Genomic DNA, 8988 nt, shown 5'->3' with positions numbered 1-8988 from the left:
TCGACTCAATAGTAGACCAAGAAAACACAGTACATACTACATTTTAGCGAGTATCTGGTCACTATTATACTAGAAATTCCGGTCATACAGCCCACTATCAAAGTGACACTGGAAAAAGAAAGGGTACTGCTGGTTGAGAAATGCAATATTAGCAGTCAAATGGCACTGCGGTGCAATAGGAGAAATGCAATGGTAGCTGCAATAGTAGCTGTAATGTACTGGGTGTTATTATGTGCAACAAACAGCAATAATGAAAGGAAAATATTATGTTTATATCTCTCCCCTGCAATAGGAGAAGTGCAATAGGGGAAGTGCAATATTAGAAGTAAAATGGCATGCTGCTGTGTAATATGCCCAGTTTGAAAGTTGGTCGTGTTGAATGTAGAATGGTTTTGACAGCGATATGTAACAAAAAGCAAAAATTAGTATTCACATGTATCTGGAAGTTTTTTGCAAACTGGAGCAAAATGAAGAAATGGGTCATGATCACAGAAACCATGGTTAAGTCGGGTGTGTGAGATTTAGAGTTATCTACACTAGCAGAAGGAGAAAATTCTCAGTTATTTTGCAAAAAAAATTTGATTTCAGCTTAATTACAGCAGATTTTATGGTCAATAAACTGAATGCACGTTTACCATTAGTGCGAAAACATAGCTCTGAGAAAACTGGTGTTAAAGTATGAGAAATGAAAACCAATGAAATGTAAACAATTTTGCTTACATTTCAAAACGTCATAGCAACCAATATCAAGAAGTTGTGATATTTATTTAGGTTTTTGAACTTATATCTAAAACATTGTGCTGAAATTAAAAATGTAAACAGATTTTAGTTGGTTGTCATAGAAATAGCTGTATAACTACAAGAAAATGTAGGCTTATTACTTAATTTTGCAGATATTAAAGGCGGCTGGCAGTACCGCGATATTTGACACAGCCGTAATAGCATCAACAAAATCTTTAGAAAAATAATAATAGTAACATATTGCACACCATCGGTCACTATATACTTTGATCTTGTAAATTCAAATAATTATTCTTATAATTAAATCCTATAATAATCTTATAAAATCGAATAATTAAACCGAATAATAAAATCGGCAAAAAGGAAACGATAACCTTTCAGTACTTCTACGTTAATTACAGAAACCTTCGGCATTTGGACAATACCATAGACTGGTGAAATGTGCACATTTTTCTTGTGAAATACACACAGCTTAATAGTTCTACTATCTGTCGCATGGCTTTATTAGCGTTTTGTTTGCCGGTCTTAATTTTGATTAAAAAGGCTTGTCAGGTTTTAATGGCGATTTAAGGCCAAATTAATCTGTCTAGTTATGTATTATCCGATCAGATGGGTAAGTTTTAGGATATTGTCTCAACTTTTCAAAAACTTGGTAACATATTTAAATAGGTTTATATGTGTTTTGTATCATTATTATACTTGAACGACTCTACACAGAAATGGTTAAATTTTTTATGGGATTTTTATACAAGGGTTTGGTTAGGCCTGTTGACGGATAATTTTCCGGAAGTTGTGTGCGCATATGCATTTATTATAGAGCTCCCAAACACTCGCTTCGCTCGTGTTATATAATTATAATTATTATTGTTGTAAAAATTTTTCTTCACAGTCGTGTGGTGGTAGGTGACTGGTTGTAGTCCATGTTGAGTCCGGGTCTTAACAAAAGGCTAAAGGATCCAACATTTTCCTCAATTGCACTAACAGGGGACCTTCCTCAAAATGTGAGCTGTTCCTAAGATGTCCGTCTTCTGTATAGTCTCAAAAGACATGTTCACTCCCACCTCCGCCAAGTATGCTATATGCCTCATTGATATTGTTCCGAGTGCACCAATTACTATTGGTATCACTTCGGTCTTCACCTTCCACAGTCTGTTTATCTCGAACCCAAGCTCTTTGTATTTACCAATCTTCTCATCTTTCTTCTGTATTACCCTTGTGTCTCCAGGTATTGCTATGTCTATGACCTGACACTGTTTGGTTTCTTTATTTATTAGTATCAGGTCTGGTCTTCTAGCTTCAATAACCTTGTCTGTCTGCACATTGAAGTCCCATAGCAGCTTCACTTTCTCGTTCTCCAATACAGCTTCTGCACGGTGGTCATACCATTTTTCTGTGTGGGGCAACTCATGTTTCTTGCATATGCTCCAGTGCACTGCACTTGCCACTTTGTCATGCCACCCTTTATATTCTGTCTGTGCGATCTTACTGCATTCGCTGACTATGTGGGACACTGTTTCATCTTTCTGCTTGCACAATCTGCATTTCGGATCGTTTGTTGACTTTTCTATCTTGGCCTTCCTATAGTTGGTTCTTAATGCTTGATCCTGGGCAACAATGATCAGGCTTTCAGTCTCTCGTTTGAGACATCCCCTCTTCATCCATTGCCATGTCTCCTTTGCTGCTTGGTCCTCTGTCTGTCTTAGATGTTGTCCGTTCATTGGCTTATCATGCCAGTTTTGCTTTCGTTCAGTTTTCTGATGGTTTCTATACTCTTGTCTTCCATCTTCACTGTTGGTATTTATGATCTTACCTGCTGTTCTTATAAATTCGACTGGGCTGCCTTCTGTGTACTTTTTCAGACTGTGACTTTCGTAATTCACAGTTTCCTCAACACTCATTATTCCTCTTCCTCCTTGGTCTCTTTCAACATATACTCTATCTACATCAGATCTTGGATGAAGACCTTTATGCATTGTCATCAGTTTCCGCGTCCTTCTGTCCAGTTGCTGTAACTCAGCCTTTGTCCACTGAATATTCCCTGCTCCGTATCTGTACAAGGACACAGCCCATGTATTGATAGCGGTAATGAGATATCCAGCAGTCAGCTTTGATTTCAGCACTTTCATAAATCTGTGAATGTATTCCTTCTTGATCTTAGCTTTCATTTCAGATTGTTTTATTATAATTGTTTTATTATAATTATTATTATAATTATTATTAATATATAATTAATTATTATATTATTATTATAATTATATATGTATTCTGATTTTAATTAGTATGACCCTCTACGTTCTTCTTTGCTTTTTGCGGATTTTGAGAGAGTTCAATAATATTCTTATTAACAGAGTTAATCAAATGGTTCTCATGAACTTCTACAGATCGCACAAAAATGAGGAATTTTCAGATGCTAACATGTCTGAGAGTTTTGATGAGATCCAATGCAAGTGTTGGTTCAGACATAAATAGCTGTGCTCAAACATGTCGATTATGTTATAGATGTGAACCAAAACCAAAAAGTGATGTTTTAGGGCTTGTGTTTTGTGTTTTGTGCGTTTCGTGCTGATTGATCAGGTAATAGAACCGTAGTTGTAAGATTTATGTTCTGCGTGGAGAGCAACTGGATCGATTAAAACGAAAATAATTTTTGATGCTAGAACTTAATGGACCAATTATTGCTCTAAAAAGAGTATTATATAAGGGTAGTAAAAGTACAAACACTACCTACTAGGCATCTTTTTGGTTAATTATACAAATTTGTCATTTCTTTTATGATTTAGGTGTATATAGCAATCCAAGCTCAAAGCTCTTTTTATTGAGTACTGTTTCTTTTTATATAACAAGTTTATACATGCGTCTTGAATAAACCTTCAACAATACAATTAGGCTATAGTTTGCAGAGCTTTAGCCTAATTTCAATGTTGTTTTGTGGTAAAGTGGAGGTTTTTAAGCAAAAGCTTTAGAATGTGTAATTTCCTAGCCGTGTCTTCAGCAAGTTGGTTTGTGTGAACTTCATAACCAAATAATCATCAGTTGTCATATAAAGAGATCTAAGTGAAGTGGTTGCACAAAGTGCTGAGTCATTGTAAACATATCATTAGCGTGGAAGAAATGTGTTCTAGCAATGATCATAAATTCAAGCTTGCTAACGTAGAATCTCATTTGCCTGTCTTTTCTTCACTTCATTAATCTGTAAGAATTTTTGAAAAGTTTTAATGGCAGGTTTTCATGGCAGGTTTTAATGGCAGGTTTTAATGACAGGTTTTCATGGCAGGTTTTAATGGCAGGTCTCCTAATATTACAGTACACCATAAAATCATCAACATAGGCTTTAAGATTTAGGATATCTAAAACATTGAACATACACATTTATGCACATTCAAAACAAGAGATAAAAATCATGTTGCTTGTTGCACATCCAATATAGTGTAGCTATTGTTTCATTAACTGCCACATGCTGCATTTGAACTTTAAGTCAGCTGGATATATAATGTATCATCGAAACACGGATGTGATAACTTATAAATAAGCTCTCTGTGAGATACTGCATGATCTCTTTAGAAAAGCATATCACGAATGAATCCAAAGTGAGCATTGACCTAGCCATTGTTAACAAGGTGAGACGGCACAGTTAGTAGTTGAGACCCATAGCCTTTTCGCACTTTAAAGTCAAGCTGACATCCTCAAGTAATTAATTTTTAAGGTGACAAACTTGCAAACTTACAGACCGTTGTGTTTATTATCTTACTTTATTTACATTATTTGACTTACATTACTTCCTGTCATATACTGTATATTCATGCACAATTCAGCATTTCCATTCTGGGTAACAAAAAGGATCACAAAGCACAATTAAGAAAATCATTTTTATCAAACCTAACTGCCCTTACTCCAAACATAATGATGGTGGCGAGGATGAGATCGCCCAAAGCCTTTGGTTAAACATCGGAGATATTTACTGATTATCTTGAAAGATTTGAAATGTATGCAGACGCAAACTTCATTGATGGAGATGAGAGGACAGCCACTTACCTGAGCTTGATCGGACCTGGCCTTGCGCGACTGCCTGGTGTGTGCTATGGGATCAGATGCAACTTGAAAGAAACTACTACTACTTTGCAAAACATATCCAGTCATGTGGCATCAACGGCGACCCCAGTACCTAAGCAGGCAGCACCGTGTGGCAGTAAAGAACATACTTTGCAAACATTGTTTTTCCTTTTAAGCTGAGTGCTTTAATTATGGTGTTGAAAGCTATTTACAGGCAGTCTGTAAGAGTAAAAACGCCCGAGTGCTGGCTCGACGCAAAATGGAAGCACACAGAGCGCACGCAGTTATGAATGAAAATGAAGAAGTACCACATATAGCTCATATTAATGAACACTTACACTTATTACACCTACTGCTAGGCAATCAAACACCCTGGAAATTACCAGCGACCTGTGTACTAACACCTTATGACAATAACAAGCCTTTTCCTCTTGCTTGTGATGCCTTAGTTTATGATTTGAGAGTGGTGCTCTTATGTATCTTGCCCGATGGTCAACTGAGATCAGTTGCATTGGGTGTCCCACACGCTGAGTCCTAGTAAAAGGAGCTACGCCCAGATCATAAGGGAAGCATTATCTATTATCTTTAGGGTTTGCAAGTTTCACATTGACCTGTATCATAGAGATTTCACCCTTCTAACAGACTTCAAGCCCTTCACAACCTTCCTGAGACCTAAGACAGGTGTTCCAGCAATAGCTGCTATGAGTATGCAGAGCTGGGCAGCTGTTCTGACCACCTACAACTATACCATTAAATACAAGTACTCAGGAGATCAATGCTAACGCAGATGCCATGTTACCCCTCTCACAGTTCTGTTATTACACATGCAGTGAGTAACTAAAACTATTTCACCAAGTCTATCTTCCCACATTACCATTCACCTTTGTATGTGTCTACAGAGAAACCAAAAAAGATCTAGTCCTCAGCCAAGTTTATCATAAGGAGATGGGCACAATCCATGAATACAGCAGAAAACGCTTACTATGCACACCACCATGAACTATCTAATCAAGATGGTCGATTGATGCAAAGGTCACGCTTGGTTTTTCTCCTTTTTCTGCAGTCCAAATTGCTAAAAGAATTACAAACTAGTTCCTTGGATATAGTGAGGATGAAGACAACAGCGCTAAAGTACATACAGTGGCCAGCCATCGACCATGAAATTGAAATGATGGTTAAATCTTGCCCGCGGTGCAATGCCCACCACACAGCACCTTTTGCTGATAGTCATCGTTGGACACCAGCTTGGGTTCCGTGTAAATAAAATTTCCATTGACTTCGCAGACCCAATGAACAACATCCTGTTTCTTATTGTAGTGGAATTTTTCTTAAAATGGCCAAAAGTGTTTCACATGTGTAGCACTACTAATTAGTCCACAGTTACAGTGAAGTACTTATTTGACAAAATAGGTCTCCCAAAGGTTCCGGTCAGTGACTATAGACTACAGCTCTCTTCAGCTGAGTTTAAATGTTTTATGGACAGCAATGGCATACAACGCATTACTACGGCTCTCTACCACCTCAAAAGTAATGGACAAGCAAAACCCTTCATTCAGTCATTCAAGCAGCCATACAGAACAACTCAGGTACTGCCCGAATCACTGACAATCGCGAGCTCTTTTATGCATCATACAACCATTAATACAACCACTGGAATGACAGCAGCTGAAAGACTGATGGGTTGCAACATAAAGACTTGGATTGATTTGCTAAGGCCAAATAAGGATGTGAGGACAACTACTCATGAAAAAGCTACCAGGTACATCCCAGAAGCCCTGGTGTGGTACCTATCATATCAGACAAACTCGACCAAAGGGTTGCCAGGTATCATAGTGCAAGCTATTAGACAACTTATGTATTGAGTACATAATGCTGCTGGAGACACCTATGTGTCCGGAGACACCAGGACAAATTACACCAAAGGAACGCAGCACGGTACTCTACAGCAGACCCATTGCCTCATATTGACAGTTCTAACCGTGTTAACCAAACTCCAATTCAGAACCAAGCTAGTATTGTATCGACTGATAATAACTCAGCCTCTCCAGATACCCCAATTGAAACTCTTATCCCAACTCAACCGATATCTGACTTTTCTCTCACCATATGGGGTTATTGTTGAACACGATGACTACTTGCTTATGGATCATAGACTGTAGCCTGCAAAAATCTGTATGACACTTCTCTAGAGGAGGGAGAAACGTTATGTGCTTATTACCTTACTTTATATATGTTGTTTGACTTACATTATTTCCTGTCATATATATATATTCATGCGCAATTCAGCACTTCCGGTCTGGGCAATATAAGACAATCACAAAGCAAAATGAAGACAATAGTTTTCATGAAACCTAACTGACCTCAAACACAATACAGATAATATACATCAGTGGTATTATCAGTACCCCATTAGATCTTTGTCTGTCAAAGGATTAAAAGTTTAGAGACTAGTTTGATTAATAAGCAATACAAACATTTGCCAGCCAGCAATACAGTAAAAACCTAAATGTTTTTAACCTTAGTTTTACAAAGGACTGAAAGAATTTTCTGTAAATACTCTCACACAAGGTGGTAGCTCTGAAATAGACCCTTAGTGCGAGGGCCAGTTCAAGACCACAAGCTTTAATCTGAGTAGCAAACTTCAAATGTAGCTTTCATAGCAAAAAAAACTACTGCTGGCTTTTGCTCAAATTTATGCCTCCTTACGCGCTTTCAGTGCCATAGTTACAGGAATGGCTTGCAGTCAAATTTGGTAGCAGTCATTGATGAAAAGAGAGCGCCGGTCTGTTCGAGGAATGTTTCAACAACTTCGAACTATGCTTTCGTAAAAGTCAACTATCATTTCAGAAGGCTAGTCCCCGTTCGCCAGGCCAATCTTTGATAAAAACCAGTTAGGTTAGTTTTGTGACTGAAGCCAGCTAAACCAGTGCCGGATCCAATGGTTTGGCAAAGTTGTTTTTCATTTTCTATTCATACAAGAATGTGTGACTGTGTGAATGTGTTTTTTTTATTTACTTTGCATTCAGACTTTTTTATCAAATTAGAATTAACAATTGTAGCTGTTGTAAGGCCTTTTCTACACTTACAACATTTTTTTTATAGTAAAAAAGCGGAATCCGGCCTTCATATGCCACTTGTAACAGTTAGCCACAAAACAGTTTTTAGCTTAGGTAGTGCGGCTTTAGCATAAATGGTACTGAATCATGTTGTGTGAAAATATTAGCGAAAAAGATATCACAAAAAAACCTGAGCAATGTAAACAGTTTGCTTAATCAACAAAACATCTATAGTAAGAAGATTCAACCAGAAGATGCAAAAAAACGATTATTCAAAAAACGGATTTTACCAATTATTTGATATGCAATTTTGGAGTTATCTTTTTAAACATCTAAGAAAAGAAGACATTCAATAAATGAGAGTCACAAACATAGTAAAGAATGGGAAAGTGGAATTGTTGTAGTTAAGTAACCCTAGCTAGTTTTTAAAATGGGCTTTTGGAAGGTGAAAGTTAGTGTCTCAGTAATATGTTATTAGAGGTGTGGCATTTCCGCCGCCACGGCTATCTAGCTATGACGTCAATGTCTAAACTCTCATAATCGTAAACTCAGCCTCCAACCAGGTCGATGGTTGGCTCGGTCTCTCTTTGGCTCGGAAAGGCCGAGCCAGCTTCCTGTCCTTCGCGTCGTCGGCCATTCGTGGTGGCTCCCCTGCCGCCAGCTTTCTCGCCTGTTGATACATTTTGATCATTGAACTCAAAACCCTGGAATGGAAAAGGTCATTCTCGAGTCCGGAAATCCGGCCGTCGCTATGTTAAGTTAGAGTTTGAGTAAATTTCATTGTGTTCATTGTGAGAAAGAAATCTAGTTTCGGATTTAATAGCTATAGAAGATCACGAATACACCGCTAAATCAAAGAAACAAACGGAGATTACTACTAATAATTTATGTAAGAGACAGAAGGGTGTGTGTGCACGGTGCTATTGCTATTCCATGAACTCCAAAAACCCCAGGAATGGACTTTCAAAAAGGAAAGGGCATGACATTTCACAAGTGAGTCACTTCTGCTATTAGTTCTATTACTATTTCTAAAGTCTACGACTACTACTAGTTGTGCTACTACTAGTTAGTACTGCCACTAGTTAGTTCCACTACACTAGTCACTGGATGCGTGAGAGTCGATCAGTGTCACTACTGAGTG

The sequence above is a fragment of the Watersipora subatra genome, chromosome 2 (assembly GCF_963576615.1).
Source record: "Watersipora subatra chromosome 2, tzWatSuba1.1, whole genome shotgun sequence".
Lineage (NCBI taxonomy): Eukaryota > Metazoa > Bryozoa > Gymnolaemata > Cheilostomatida > Watersiporidae > Watersipora > Watersipora subatra.
This window is presented reverse-complemented; position numbering follows the sequence as displayed.